The sequence below is a fragment of the Pteropus vampyrus genome, unplaced genomic scaffold (assembly GCF_000151845.1).
Source record: "Pteropus vampyrus isolate Shadow unplaced genomic scaffold, Pvam_2.0 Scaffold86, whole genome shotgun sequence".
Lineage (NCBI taxonomy): Eukaryota > Metazoa > Chordata > Mammalia > Chiroptera > Pteropodidae > Pteropus > Pteropus vampyrus.
The window spans coordinates 1,004,692-1,021,306 of NW_011888867.1; the positions used below are offsets into that span (position 1 = coordinate 1,004,692).

The window sequence follows — 16,615 nt, forward strand, 5'->3', positions numbered from 1 at the left end:
CATTATTTTTGCTTTAAACACTTACTTTTAAAGGGAAATTGAAACGTGAGAAAGCTAAAGTCTTTTATATTTACCCATATATTTGTCATATCTGTGCTCTTCATTTCTTATTGTATATCCAGATTTCTAGCTGAGATCGTCCTTCCATCTGAAAGACTTCCTTTAATATCTCTTGTCACGCAGGTATACTAGTGTTTGAAAATATTTATATTTCACCTGTATATTGAAGGATATTTTCATGCATGTAGAATTTCAAGTTGTTTTGAGTACTTTAAAGATGTCATTCCATTGTCTTCGGACTTTCATAGTTTCTGACAGTCAGTCTCTATTACTGGTTTTCAGACATTTGATTACAATATGCCTTGATGTAGTTTGTCTTAGTATGTGTTTTTTCCCTGCTTGGTTCATTAAGATTGTTGGATCTCTGGGTTTAGAGTTTTCACCAAATTTGAAAAAAAAGATTTCACTATTTTTTTTTCTTTTTTTCGCTAAAGTTTATTTATCTGTTTACAACAACAGGCAAAGCGTTTCACATCATAGATTTCACTTCCAACTCCTTGGAATGTTCATTTCTTTATCTAAAAGGAGAGACTAGACAGGAAAGGCAGGCAATGCTTAGACAACTGAAATAAAGTTGGGGCAGAGGGCAGTGCTAACATCATTCTCACAGGGATGGGCTATTAGTTGCAAGCTGCTTTTCTAGAATTGTTAGCTGGAAGCATCAGAGCACCACCTCTAGACACTCGAGCTGTCACAGCCTTCAGTCATCCCCACCACACAGGTACAGCAGTGCTTTCTGGTAGTCACTCTTCATGTCTTGCTGGATGTAGTAGAGGGACTTGCCATACTTTCTCTTGGATTCAGACCTTATTTTCAACATGTCCACTTTATGTGGGAGACCATGATTCTGATCATGATCTTATCATAAGTCTTCTTGCCCTTCATGGAGTCATACAGTTGGTCAGCAAAATACAAGGGCTTGTTCTGGATACATTGGACCAGGTTCAGGAAATCATTTTCCAGATGTCCCTTGACTTTCTTCTTCATGCCCTCCAACATATCATAAGGGCTGTAGCTCTTATGCCTTTCAGATGCTTTCTGGAGGTGACACATACTCTGCTCAGTCATGATGCTGAGCTATTTGGAACATCAGTTTCTTTCCTCTTCACTACAGCATCATGGAGATCCCAGGCATCTTGATCGATCAGTTCTTAATGAAGATCCCAGCCGTCTTCTGCTCTTCTACCGTTTGTGAGGGCAACCGTCAGCTTACACCAGATATGTGAGAAATAATGTCCTTCTCCAGATCAATCTTGTATATTTCCTTGTAGACTCTGTTAACTTCCTGTAGCTCCTGGTTGGTCCTTGAGCAGATGATCTCAGTGAGAGAGTCCTCCTCAGTCCCCAGCCCCTTTGTGGAGGCTTTCAGCTCTGAAACATCATACTGAATAGGTGTTTTCAGTTGTCCCAAAATCACTATCTCTAGGTAGCTGGACAAGGCTGACTTCAGTGCTGATGCAAATTCCTTTTTGGTCCTTCTCTGATAGGCAAAGGCAATATCCTGTCTCTGTTCATTGTTGCAGTTGATCAAAACATTGACAATGGTGAGTGACCTCATCCACACATTTGGTCTTGATGGCTGTTTCAGTGTTCAAAGCATTTTGGTCAACATCAAAGTTGGTGTAGGCTTTGACTGACTCATACGTACTTGGAGGTGTATTGTGATCACCCTCCAAGCTGAGCTTGCACAGAATTTCATGAACAGTACACATTTTGAAAGAAGCCGAGCAAGGGCTGCGAGTGTCCCCAGAAGCCAAACGCACTATAATTTCTTAAAATCTTCATCTGGTCCCTCCCCCTTTTCCACCAACCCTAATTATATGTATGGTAGACCTTCTGATATTGTCCCAAATGTTATTGAGGTTTCGTTAATTTTTTTCAGTCTTTTTTGTCTCTGTGTTTCATTTCGGGTAGTTCGTGTTGCTATGTCTTAAATTTTCACTGATACTTCTCTATGCTCTAATGTGCTGTTAATTATATACAGTGATATTTTCGTTTCATATATTATATTTTGAATCTTTAGGAGTTCTTTTTTATTAAAAAAAATATATCTTCCATTTGTCTATTATAGTCATGTTTCTCTTTAGTTCTTGAGCATAATAATGGTGTAGCTGTTTTAACATCCTTGTCTTGTTCTGTCATTTCTGGGTTTGTTACTATTGACTGACTTCTCTCTTAGTATGAACTTTTTTTTTTCTGGTTTCTTGGCACATCTAGTAATTTTTGATTGGGTGTTGGATGAATGTCTGGCTTTTATTGTCTTTCTTTAAAGAGTTTTGGTTTTGTTTTGGCAGACAGTAAGTTGCCTGCTGATCAGTTTTTCATCTTTTTGAAATCTGTTTTTAAGTCTTGCTAGGGTAGATCTAGAAGTTTTTATTTTAGGGACATTTCAGCCCTATACTAAGGGGAGAACCCTCAGGGGTCTCCACCAAAGATTCCAGGTGATCGATCACCAAGAACTCTTCACTCTGACTTGCTGGAGCTTGAATTTCTTCCTGCTTATGGGCTATGGGAATTAATCAGCTTTCAATTTTCCTGTCATTCTTTTTCTGATTTTGTGGAGTTTCAGTATCCACGTGTTGCCCAATACTTAGCAAAGACTAAGAGGACACCTTGCAAATTTCTGGAGTTTTTTTTCTCTGTGGCTTCCTTTCTTTCTGGAATTGTGCTCCATAAGTTCCAGCCTCTTCAGTCTCTCTTAACTCTGTTATTTGTCTCCCCAACTCAGAGAGATTGATGGGCTCTTTTGGTTTCCTCTCACTTCATTGAGATCCAAAAATTGTCTCCAGGCATAAAGCCTGGGCAATCAGTCTTTTGACCTTCAGAATATCCTGTAGTGTGGATTGTCTGATTGCTTCCTCGTGGTATCATTTTGCTTGATCTAGAAGCATGATTACATTTAAAAATTTAGAGCAAGAATGCTTCACAGGCAGTGTTTTTACACACTTCTCATTGTATCACTAATGAGGCATAATTACTGGTGGTCTTGCTTTTTAATTATGGTCAGGTTGCGCTCTGAGTTCAGATGATATTAGCCTAATCTCTCCATTAGCATGTTTTCCATAAACCATTCACATTCATGGATCTTTTTTTGTATTTTAAATATAACTAAGAAGATATAGTTAAAAGTATTGTATTTTAAAGCTACTTGAACTAATTCCTCTCTCTGTGGTGTTATGTCACCAATTTGATATAAAATTTAAAATTAGATAATTTAATTTCTTAAAATATTTTCTTGCTGATAATATCTCAAGATCACTGTTTACCTTTCAAAAACTACATTTAATAGGTGTTCGCTTTCATCCAAAGAATTTCAGTGTAACAAAAATAAAAGAATTCGAATGTACCTGCAGTACCTATTTGCCTACATGGTTTATGCACTCTAACATTTTTCCTATTTGACGTTTTGATTTATGGTTTGCATCTTAAAAGAAATAAAAGAGAAGTAGGTAACTTCTAACAACCTAGGTATTACCTTCCTTTTGTATGATAATGTTATTGTGTGGGTGGGAATTCCATAAGTATATGTCAGTTTGATTTTAGAGTTTGTAAACTGACCCAGAATAGTAAAGGTGAAGCAATATGGGCATTCAGTTCTATATCATGTTCATACGTGTGGATTTCTTTTAAAGAGTATTTGAAAGTCAGCTGGTTAGAATAGACCGTAATTGACTTTTGGCTCCAAGCACCAGTGAGGTGTTTTATGGGGGCATTAATCTTGTCTGTGGAATCAATTTTAAATGAAGTATAAAATTCTGCCTTCACATATTTCTTTCTGTCTGGTAGTTGAATTTAATATTAAAAACTTTCTTTGAATACATTTCTATTCTGCACAATCTTTACTTTTTTTATAGAAATGGTATAAAATACTGCATTTTGAAATTTCTGGTAGTTTTTTCCCCAGACATTTGTTAAGTATGCACTATCAGTTTCCCTGAGATCATAGCGAATTTAAGGAAGGTCAAAGATGGAAATTAGTTTTTCTGACTCTATCTTTCTAAATGCAGACTCTTAAATTTAAATTAGGATGTTAAAGATTTTCTGCCTCACACTGCTCATCTGAAGTACTGTGTGACACAACACATATAAGAGGGCAGTTGGCATTGGCAATTTTCACATTCCTGGACACCCTCTTTTAAGGCATAATGTGTTACAGCAAACGTCTAGCTGTATATGTTGCTTCTTGATTGCCTTTTGTGCTATTGCCTTTGTCTGGACTTTATTTGAAACCATAGCAATAAGAAGTAAAATACGAGTTTTAATTAAGTTATTAATGAGCAGAATTGTAACTCGCGAACTGGTGAAAAGTAGAAACTATCTGTATATTCACGTAATGTCAGCTTAAGTCTGATAGGCCACGTAACTCAATGAATATTTTATATAACTGTAAGACAATAAAGATACTTTACAAAATAAATAGAAGACCAGAAAGAGTGCTGAATTGGCTGGAGGGGCTGGGAGATCTCCCAAAAGAGATGACTCTTAAGTAGGAATTTGCCATGCTGGCAAGAAGAAGAAGGGTATTTTAGGAAGAGGGGGGGCGGTGGCCGGCCGGCGCAAAGACCAGAGATGAGAAAAGAGCTTAGGGTATTTCAGGAACAATTCATACAAAATGACTGAATTGAAATCTGTTAGAAAGAGCCATTAATCTTCTCATTCTTAAATTCCTGGCGTGCTTTGGCAACTATTGCCTGGTAATTCATTTTATCAAAACATTTATAGTGTTGATAGGAAGAATTAAAGCAATTAAGATATTTTTGAAGGTCCAGGAGTATAACTTTATTTTCTGTCCAGGTAACATTAATATGAAAGTCCATTAAATTCATTAAATCTTTTTATTTATTCCAGAAATGCTCTTTTTTTTTTTTTTTGGAGAGAAATAGATATATCTGATCTTTCTTCATTCAATAATAATAATAATAGAATAATAGTAATAATAGCAATCTGTTATCTTATTTTGTTGGAGAAATTTTAACATTTTAACTGTGAAAAGATATATCATACAGTCACCTTGCTGCTAATTACATGACCTGGTGTCTCTGCCTTCTTCCCCTTTCCCTCCCCTGCCTCCTTCCCTCCTTGCAACAGCCCTTGAGCTTGGGGTGGCTTGTTAGAAGAATTCAGGTCACAGTGGGACTCCTGCTGGATGTGTATGGGTGCTTTGTCTACACCCCTGGTTTCTTTTTTAAGTCTTAAATGATGCCCCCCTTCCAAGCCATATTCCTTTCCCCACTCTCAACTGCCACCCTTGGCTGAAGTATAAATTGCAACCCCTCTACTCTGCTGAAACTGGCCTTTGGTGAGGAATTCAGGGCTTTCCCCATATCTTCTCCCCTCACCTTTGTATGCTGCTTCCTCCTCTTCAAGTCCCTTTTATCACCGTCACCACCAAACACTTTCCATGACACTCTCTTGCTTTGGCCAAAAGCCATCAGGTAAGGTTGGAAAGAGTCTCTGACCTTCGTCTTTAGTGTTGGAACCACTTTCATTTACTCTCCACCAGCCTAGGAAATGAATATTGGGTCCTCGGCCCTGCCACCCTTTGCCGTCAGCAGCAGCTGATGTGTTTTTTTCAGCTTAGGTCTGATAAAGTGAAAAGAACAGTCAGCAGGGTTACTCAGACATACCAACTCTCAAAGTTCTTGGTGGTTAAGCTTGGAGAACGGCCATAGAAAACACTTGTAAACATACATGATCCCTCTGAATGAATTGTTTACTTTTTCTATAATTGCTATAGCTTTTAAAAATGGAAGTTTTCAACAGGACTTTCATTTGGTCTTCTTTGCAATCCATTTGGGTCTAGTTTGGAATCTGACAACTGGAACAAAACCTTGGATTCAGTTCATATTTAGATTTTGATGCTGCTGCTTCTCACAGTCCTCAGCAGGGATTAAGAAAGAACTTGGTCTGCACCGCAGATCCCTGAAATTGGCAGGCTTGACTTCCTGACAAATTGCTGCGTTTTTCTACTTTTCTCTTCGGGACCACTAAATACTGAGATGGGGATGCATACCAAAATAAAGGCAATTTGTTGTGTTCTAAAGGTTTTTTTTTAATTTAATATTTGTATAAAACTACCTTTTGAAGCAGCAGCTATCAAGTCTGAAAAGCAATTAACGTTTCCATCAATTTTTTTCTGAGAAATCTTAGTTCTAAAGATTTAACATCCTAATAAGTAAAGTTTAACATAACAGTATTTCATAAGTAGCTTTTTTATTGTCAGACCATTGCCTGATTTTAATATAATAAAAGTAGGCGTTTATACTTAAACAAAAATTTTAACCTATAAATACAGTATCATTTTAAGTGTAAGCAAAGCTCTCAGGGATATACGGTTAAATTTACCTGAAGATGGTAAAGGAGTAGTAACATTTTGATTTCACTTGTTTCCTCCCTTCCCCATATCTGTTTGTTATCTCAGAATCAATCAATTTATATTTTGGAGGGTAACTTTTGGGGAGAAAACAAAAGAACACATATAAAAGTCATCTCTAAATCAATGGAACTTTTTTAAGGATAAAAATCTGCTGTGTCAGAAGTGACTAAATATTGAAGAGATATAACCACTAACTGATACTTTATACTTTCTCTAAATTTTGAAAAAATGTTAGTTTGTTTATTATGTTATAAATCCATGGTAGCTTACTTCGTAGGTACTCTTGTTGACATTTTATCTGCAGAATGTTTTGGAGAGAGGGTCTTAGCTCATTCTACAATAACAAAATACCATAGTCTGGGTGTCTTAAATAATAAAATTTATTTCTCACAATCTAGAGAATGGGAAGTCCAACATCAAGGGGCTGGCAAGGTAGTTTTTATTCCAAGGCCTCTTTTGGCTTATAGGTGCCGCCATCTCCTTGTGTGCTCACATGACCTCCTTGGGGAGACAGTGAGAGTGAGCTCTTTGGTGTCTCTTTTTATAAGGGCACTAATCTCATTATAAGGGCCTCTCCCATATGACTTTACCTAACCCTAATTATCTCTCAAATACCCCATCTCCAAATACCATCTTACTGTAGGTTAGGGCTTCAACACATGAGTTTGAGGGGAACACAGACATGCAGTCTGTAACAAAAGGTAATAAGAATTCCTCATCAATATTTTATGTTTTTATCATTTCAAGAAAATTCTGAAAGGAAATGAATAGATCTTAAGAGTTTGCTTAATAACATGATCAAAACTGGGCTTCAGAAAATCCTCTTGTGGGGGTCAGTTGGACCTTGCCTCCTTAAATGTTGTACTCCGTCACACATCTCTCTTTTGAGTTTTCATTTGCACAGAAGCTGAATATAAAAACATGTTGATAGTTCACTTCAGCTAAAGCAGCGGTCCCAAAACCCCAGGTCATGGACTGATACCGGTCCGTGGCACAGCAGGAGGTGAACGGCAAGCACACGGGCCAGCAAGCGAAGCTTCATCTGTATTTGCAGCTGCTCCCCAGTGCTAGCATCCCCGCCTCAGCTCCACCTCAGATCATCAAGAATTAGATTCTCATAGGAGCATCAGTACCTGGTGCCAAAAAGGTTGGGGACCGCTGGGCTAAAGGGAAGAATAGTTTGTAAGCAAGAGTTTTGTGATTTACTTATTTAATTATCAAGTCAGCTACTCAAACTAACAGAGTCTAGTTCATAGTTGTGCAAACGTAAAGGAATGCTTGAGGGATAAACACAACTTGGAAATCACGTGAGAGTTGGAAATGAGGTCCTGGGTGCCTTGGTAATGTCTTTTTATGGAAAGTACTTGTTTTAATTTTTTTATTTTTAAGCTTCATTTTCCCATTATGAATTTTCTGGCATAGATATACACAAAAGTTTTATTTGTCCAAGAAATGAAGAATAAAGTTATGCAACAGTCTTCTGGTGGAAACAGTTTTCTTTCCACTGTAAAACTAGCTTAGTTTCTAGCTACACTGAATGCTAAAGATTTTTATCTGGGTGGAGATCAGTTAGAAGATGAGTGAAATTAAGCCCCACCTACTAGAATGGGGAAAATCTACATGAATTATTTAGAAATCTGCAAGGGAGATTCTTCTCCCCTCCCCCTTTTTAATTAATTTACATTAGCTGAACCTATTTATTTTGTGCTCAAAATATTTCAGCTTTGGTCATCAAGCACTCTTTCAGTTGTCTCCTGTGTCTCTTTGAGATCATTCTATAAATGTTGTTTTATTTTTGGATCACATTCTTTATGGCACTACAAGATTATCCATCCAGATTTATCTTGTATAGTTCCTGTCCCAGCCCTAGATTCTGCATTTTCACCAAGGGACCTTATTAGTTCCTTGTAATTGGAGAAAGTATTAGAAATCTAGATATTGGTGCTATGCTTCATTGCTACTGGGGTGTTGTTACTTTTATGCCCTCTCAGCTACAGAGCAAGGAAGTATTTGTGTGTACACAAACCCATGGATATACATAAATCTATAAATATTTCTATATGTAACCATCTGTTTCTATATTAAGCTAAGCATGAGTTCATATTAATGCCTCTCACTCTAATCCATTATCACATGGTCATTTTACGCTTTTCCTCTTGCTTATCTGTAAATTCCCACCCTAACTGTGAGAAACTTGGCTCCAACCATCCACCATTTATTTACTTAATTGTTCAATTCCATTACACATGTGTAGCTGTATTAGAATTACCAACTATGCTCCTGTGGGAAACAGCTTCATCCAGTAAAGTCTAGCGCTTATGAGTAATCGGTTCCTTTTGCATTTAGTCATACAGGTGCCAGTCATTTCCAAAATTACTTAGGTCAGCATCCTTTCCTCTACTCATGGCTGTTTTATATATTTGTAATACAGTTAGATTCTTTTTTTATCATTAAATTTATTGGTGTGACATTGGTTAATAAAATTTTAGGTTTTAAGTGTACAGTTCAATAATACATCATCAGTTAGTCTTTTGTCATAGTTTCATTCTTTCCTAAAAGTTTTTTTAATTTGCATACATTAAGTTTCATTCTTTGTGCTATAAAGTTCTGTGAATTTTGACAAATGTGGATTGGGATAGTAACTTTTACTTGAGTTTTAAAATGCTTAAAAAATGGTTTTGCCAAAATGACTTTAGGCCCTACTTTTAACTCTAAAGTGCCATGATTCTAACATTTACCTTTTCTCATTTTGGCCTCCCTTTAATGTTTTTCTTCTGGAAGTTAACACTATTAAAAGTTAGCAATTTGGGAGATTTATTTAAGGTAGGCCCCTGGCAAAGGAATAGTTATATTCCTTGAAGAATCCAGGTGACATAGATTCTACAGCTGACATTTACTCATAATTTAGTATAGAATGGAATCCTGGCATTTTTCTCCCTGATCATTTTTGTGTGTTATCCATATTGTTCATTGTACAGTTTTATACTTAGGTGGTTAGCTCATTTGGTTAGCAAAGAGTTCAGGTGCCACAAGTAGTTTAAGATTTAGTTTTATTTCAGTAACTTCATCAGTGAAGGAAAACCTATTTCATGGTCTCCTCTCAACTAAGGCAAACTGTCTTACAGATGGCTTTGTGCCTTGGGTTACAGGGAGGGCTGTATGAAAGTATGGTCCAATAGGAATTCTCCAGGAGTACACGTGACAATCAGAGGTGAGTCAGTAACATTAACCTCTTCAGTAAGGGACCTTGTGATCTTCATTCATTAAAAAAGTATTGTTATTGATAAGGTACCTAATAATGTACCAGACATACAAAGATCCATATGACTTAGTCTCTGCCCTCAAGTAGTACACAATCTAGTGTGAAGATAAGGAAGTTAAAGTGAAATTTAGAAGCAGATCATAGAAAGACTGGCTGGATAAGTGAACAGAGTTTTTGGAGACATCTGTTGGAGATTAGAAAAGGTTAAATAGTCCATCATAAATTAAAAGTTTTCAGAGCAGATTTATTTTGTTTAAAGGCATTCAGCCATTACTTAGATCAATGGTCTCCAAACTTTTTGGCACCAGGGACCAGTGCTCCTATGAGAATCTAATGCCTGATGATCTGAGGTGGAGCTGAGGTGATGATGCTGGAGGGGTGAGGGGGCTACAAATACAGATGAAGCTTCACCAGCTGCTCACCTCCTGCTCTGCGGTCTGGTTCCTGTAACAGGCCACACACTGGTACAGGTCTGCGGCCTGGGGTTTGGGGATCCTTGACTTAAATGACATCTGTGTAGCTCATCTGTACGTTTTGTCAACAGTGTAAGTTTAAATTATATGGGAGATGAAAGCTACAGTTAATTCTGTCTAGTATATTTTCTCTTTGATGACATAGACATTTCTATAAAAAATAGAACTTGATGAGAATTAACTCAAGAAACAGAGAAATGAGTTGTCCTATCACAAAAGAAATGGAATAGGCTAACATATTTACAAGTGATTCCTGTCAAATATTCAAGAAACAGATAATTCTGGCTTTATATAACCTTTTTCAGACACTAGGGGGTAAAAGGGACAGTCCCTAAATCATTTAATGAAACTGGAATGATTCTGATTTCAAAACCAGAGATGGATAACAAAGAAAAATTATAGGCCATGTCTCTCATGAACATAGATGTAAAAATCCTAAACCAAACATTAGCAAACTGAACCTAACATTATAAAAAAATATAATAAATCATTGCCTATTTCAGTTTGAGGAGTGCAGGCTTGTTTTAATATAAAATCAATTAACATAATTTATTTCACCAACAGACTAACAAAAACACATGGTATTTTAATAATTACAGCAAAAACATTTGATAAACTCTTAAAATCCATTTATGACTTTAAAATCAAATCACTGCATATACTGCAGATGGGAATGTAAATTGGAACAATCACTTTGGAAGACAGTTTGACATTACCTAATATAGATGTACATGCCTGTGCCCTACATCCAGCAATTTCACTCCTAAATATGTACCGAAGAACATTGTTTTCAACCTATGGCTTGAAGCCAATTAGTAAGAATAAGACAATTTAATGGCATTTGACCAACACTTTTCTAATGTGTTAAATACAATAGAAAATATCAGTGTATCTCATTGTAAGGGTATTACTTTGAGAAATTTATTGTCAGTTATGTATCTGTGTATGTGAAGGTAGACTGATTTGTGAGATAAAATGTATTTTTGTGTCAACGGTACTATAGGAATGTGTGAACAGTACTATAGGAAAACTAAAAAATGCTCGTTATTTCATAAGAACAAAATATTGGAGACAGTTGATTTCTTTCAGCAGTAGAATGGATAAATTGTGACATTTATACATTGAAGTTTTGCACTGCAGTGAAAATGAGCTACAACTACATCCAACAATTAAAGAATATGTTGCTTAGGAATATATTTTTATGTGATATATTGGTAGAACTATAAAGGAAAGTGAGGGGATAGTAAATAATGATTACTTCTGGTCGAGTCAGAGGTGGATGGTGATGAGGGGGCATACAGAGGCCTTCTAAAGGTCCTTGTGGTGTTCTATTTCCTTATTAGGGTATGGGTGCACAGTGCTTCCTTATTTTTAAATTGTACATCTTTGTTCTGTGTAGCTTTTAAAAATTGTAAAACAAACAATATAAAAGGTACTATTTTAATCATTTTTAAATGACATTGAATATATTCACATTATTGTCCAATACTCACCATTATCCCTCTCAGAATTTTTTCATCTTCCCTGACTAAAACTCCGTACCCATTACACAATAACTCCCTGTTCTCCCTTCCCTCCAGCCCCTGGCAACCACCATTCTTCTGCCTGTATGAACTAACTACTCTAGGTATTTCATCAAGTGGAATCATACAGTACTTCATCTTTTCTATCTGGCTTGTTTCACTCAGCATAATTTCTTTAGGCTTCTTCCATGTTGTAGCATGTGTCAGAATTTCATTCCTGTTTAAGGCTGAAGTGTGTGTGTGTGTGTGTGTGTGTGTGTGTGTGTGTGTGTGTGTGTACTTCATTTTCTTTATCCATTTATCCACTGATGGACATTTGGTTTGTTTATACCTTTTTGCTATTGTGAACAATGCTTCTGTGAACATGGGTGTACAAATATCTGTTTGAGTCACTGCTTTCAACTCTTTTTGGTATGGATCCAGAATTAGAATTGCTGGACTGTGTGGTAATTCTGATTAATTTTTTTGAGGAACCACTATACTGTTTTCCACAGTAGCTATACCTCTATACAGTTTTATATCTATGATATTTTTGGCTGTTAAAATTAATTATAAAAGACAATTAAGAGAAAGAAGGAGCTTTAAATAATGTATGTATATAGATATCTGTGGATATATAATTTTGATTTGTTCTTATTTTTTAATTTTTCATTTTTCAGTTATGGTTGACATACAATACAATACTATATTAGTTTCAGGTGTACAACATAGTGATTAGACATCTATATAACTCACAAAGTGATCACCCCAATAAATCTAGTGCCCCTCTGCTATGCTTTCTATCTCCATGACTGTTTTGTAACTGCCAATTGGTACTTAATCCCTTCCTCCTTTTTTCACCAATCCCCCACAGCCCCATCCCATTGGTAACCCTCAAAATGTTCTCTGTATCTATGAGTTTGTTTCTACTTTTTTGTTTGCTTATTTTGTTTTTTAGATTCCACATAGATGTACAATCATACGGCATTTGTCTTCCTCTATCTGACTTACTCCACTCAGTACACTACCCTCTAGGTCCATGATAAAATATCTTTTTCCATCCCATTACTTTTAATCTGTGTGTCTTTTAATCTGAAGTGAGTCTCTTGTAGGCAGCATATGTAAGCGTCTTGTTTTCTTATCCATGCAGCCACCCTGTCTTTTGATTGGAGCATTTAATTCTTTTTCATTTGAAGTACTCCTTGATAGATATGTAGCTATTGCCATTCTTTATTTAGATTTTTGATACATATTTTTTTCTTCTTCTTAAAGAAGTCCCTCCAACATTTCCTGTAATACTGGCTTAGTGACTATGAACTCCTTTAGCTTTTTCTTTTCTGGGAAGTTCTTTATCTGTCCTTTGATTCTAAATGATAACTTTGCTGGATAAAGTAATCTTGGTTGTATTGTAGGTCCTGGGTTTTCATCACTTTAAATATTTTGTGCAGAGCCCTCTGTTCTGTTGAGAAATAGTCTGATAGTCTTATGGGTGTTCCCTTGTATGTAACTGGTTGCTTTTCTCTTGCTGCTTTTAAGATTTTTCTCTTTGAATTTAACCTTTAGCATTTTAATTATGTCTTGGTGTGGGTCTCTTCGGATTCATCTTGTTTGGGATTCTGTGAACTTCCTGGGATAGTATGTCTATTTCCCTCACTAGGTTAGGGAAGTTTTCTGTCACTATTTCTTCCAACAGGTTTTCAATTCCTTGCTCTCTTCTCCTTCTGGTACCCCTATGATGTGACTATTGTTCCACTTGACGTTTTCCCAGAGGCTTCTTAAACTATCTTCATTTTTTTGGGTTCTTTTCTCTTGTTGCTGATTGGATTGAGTGTCCTCTGCTGCTCCGCCCTCTGTGTCGCTGATTCGATCCTTCGTTTCATCCACTCTTTCGATTCCCTCTAATGTACTCTTCATCTCAGATATTCCTCATTTCTGACTGGCTCCATTATGTTTTCCATCTCCATTTTTATGTTTTCTGTCTCTTCGTTAAAGTTCTCACTGAGTTCATCTACTCTTCCCCAAAGTTCCTTGAGCATCTTTATAACCAGTGTTTTTTTTTTTTAACAGTAAGGCATATATATATTTACACTGTGTGTTCACCTCCTATAGTTAGATTTCTTTGTATCACCACATAGACTCCCTCTACCCCATTTACCCTCCCCCTCCCCCTCCCCCCTTCCCCCATAACAGTGTTTTGAACTCAGCATCCGATAAAAAATTGCTTGTCTCAATTTCGATGAATTCTTTTTCTGGAACTTTGTTCTTTTCTTTCATGTGAGACATGCTTCTTTGTTTCCCCATTTTGGCTACCTCCTTGTGTCTGTTTCTATGTATTAGGTAGGACTCCTAAGTCTCCTGATCTTAGTAGAGTGGCTTTATGTGGTAGGCGTGCTGTGGAGCCCCTTGGCACAGACCTGGGAGGGGTCCAGCTGCAGGCCAAGTTTAGCCACAGTTTGTACACCTCTGGGGCCACCTGGTAAGAGTTGCCAAGCAGTCCATATATGGCTGCCACTTGTGCTGGGCTTACAAGTACCTCAAGGGGCCAAATTAGAAACTGAGGCTGACTGCCACTGGTGTGGGGCTTGGGGCTACTCAGCAAGAGATATGGAGCACGCCAAGGCCAGATGCTGCTTCTTTGGGTTTTGTGAGCCTTTGAGAGATTTTATGAAAGGTCGCAGCAGGAGCCAAGACAGCTGGTTTGTATGGAATAAATTGCTGGAAGCAGCTTGGGTGGGCCCACCAGTTGGGAGAAGCAGAGTCTCAGGGAATCCCCTGGGCAGAGCGACCTTTGTTATCTGCAGGCTGGGAGAGGGGAGGGCTCAAAAAAAGAAAAATGGCCAGCACCTCTGTCTGGGAGCCAGCCGCCCCTCCACCCCTTGCCCTGAAGACCAACAGCCCAGTGCCTCCCTGTACGTCCCAGGGGCCCTTCAAGCAGCTGCCCCGGCCCTGAAGCTCAGAGCGAGTGAGTCTGTCTGTGAGTAAGGCCGGGCGTGGGCGCTTTAATAGGAACAGTCTCCAATTCCTGCAGCCCTCCATCTCACTCAGCCACTACTTCTGCTGGTTTTCATAGCCAGAGGTTTGTAGGGACTTCTCTTCCCAGCACTGGAACCCTGGACTCAGGAGCCCAGTATGGGGTTGGACCCCTCGCTTCTCAGGTGGGCGAGGGAGAGCCAAGGTAGCCCTCCCGATTCTCGATCGCTATACGTGGTTGTGGGACCAAGCCATTTCGCGTCTCTGCCTCTCCTACTGTTTTGAGGTGGCCTGCCATTTGAGGTGACCTAGTTGTAGGGCTTTTGTTCAGCCAGACCTCTGGTGACTCCACGTACTGGTTGCTCTGTAGTTTTGTTATAATTTTGGTGTGGTCTCTGGCGGAGGTGTGCACAGCCTCTACATTCTTCGCCATCTTGAACCCTCTCTTATTTGTTCTTTTCTCATTGTTTTTGAACTGACTGTGAAAGAGTTGTCTAGATGCTTCATTAAAAATAAAAGTGAGTGGGATCCAACCTTACCCTGCACCCTCGCTGTGAAATTTTGATTTGGTTGGTTTGAGTGGACTTAGGAATCTGAATTTTAATAGTTCTCAGATGATTCTGATGGGGAGCCATTGATTTACTTTTTTGTCATAAATACTGTTAGTTGTTTACATTAGGAAGATAGCTGAAAATTAATTTGCTGAGTCAAAAGGTTTGCACGTTTCAAATTGATAATATTACCAAATTTAATATATTCTTGAACTTTTTTATATGAACTTTTCTTTCTGAAGAAGGAAATACTTAACCAAATATTTCTGTGCAATAGAAATATTTGTATAAGACATACAGATATATTTAGAAGAAGTAAATCAAAGTAGAAGTTGTTTGCCTTAAATTTTTTTAATTATGGGGAAATATTCCTTTAATGATATAAACCTGATTATGCAAAATAAAAATTTAATTTTTGAAAATTATTTCTTTTATTGAAATAGATCTGTAATGGATGAGTAAACCAGAAAGATGTTAGCCCTTCTTAAAACTGAAACCATGAAGCGATGATTGCTTTAGCCATCCTTAACCCAGGGGAGACTTTTCTTTTTCTTATTATTTCACAGGCTTTCCTCTGGATCTTAAAGAGTTTTCTGACTTACATCATTTTGGAAGGAGGTTTGGTCTCCTTCTCCTCCTCCTCCCTTCTCCCGTCTCCTTCTTCCTCCTCCTGAGGACTCCTCCTCCTCCTCCTCCTTCCTTCCTCCTCCTCCTTCTTCTTTTTCCCCCTCTCTTTCTCCTCTTCCTCCTCTTCCTCCTCCTCTTTTTTTTAAGTAGCAGAAAATAGCATCTTGCATGAGAACCCGATGTTTAAAACTTTAGCTTCTATGGGAAGTTTGGAAACTCTGTGGTTTGGCTATAATATTTCCAATAACAGTAATAAAATTTGACTGATAAACTACTCAATTGCAGTTTAAATGAACAAAAAGTTGCTACAGTTAAATCTTGTTAAATATATAGACCTTAAGAATTCAGTGGGGAAAAACATGAGTGAAAAAGCATTATAAATTTAACAGCCAACTAAAGGAAAGAGTAGCTATGCTATTTCTAAAAGAAATCAGATTGCATTCATCTTTTGTGAACTCTTGCTGGTATCTGTCATTTCTTTTTCTGGCATTAGGAAATGGTTTCCCAGCATACTTGAAAAAGCTAGTTTTAGGTTAAGTAGCCTAAAGAAAAGATACCCACTTGGCAAAAACAAAATTTAGTCTATGTAACTTATTTTAATTGTCTACGGGATTTTTTTTCCACAAAGCAAGTAAGTGGTAAAATGAAATATCATAACTTAGTAGTAGTTCCAAAAATACTGGTTCAAGTTCATATTTCTTGAGAGAGAGAGAGAGAGAGAGAGAGAGAGAGAGAGAGAGAGAGAGTGTGTGTGTGTGTGTGTGTGTGTGTGTGTGTGTGTGGTTTCCTTTCTT

At 37.5% G+C, this 16,615-nt stretch overlaps 1 protein-coding gene and 1 pseudogene across 2 annotated transcripts in view; one reads left to right on the plus strand and one right to left on the minus strand.

Annotated features, from left to right (window-relative positions):
• FBXO42 (F-box protein 42) overlaps positions 1–16,615 on the plus strand; it is an 82,549-nt gene that overhangs the window by 18,828 nt on the left and 47,106 nt on the right. The window lies entirely within an intron of this gene.
• LOC105294333 lies at positions 746–1,813 on the minus strand (annotated as a pseudogene).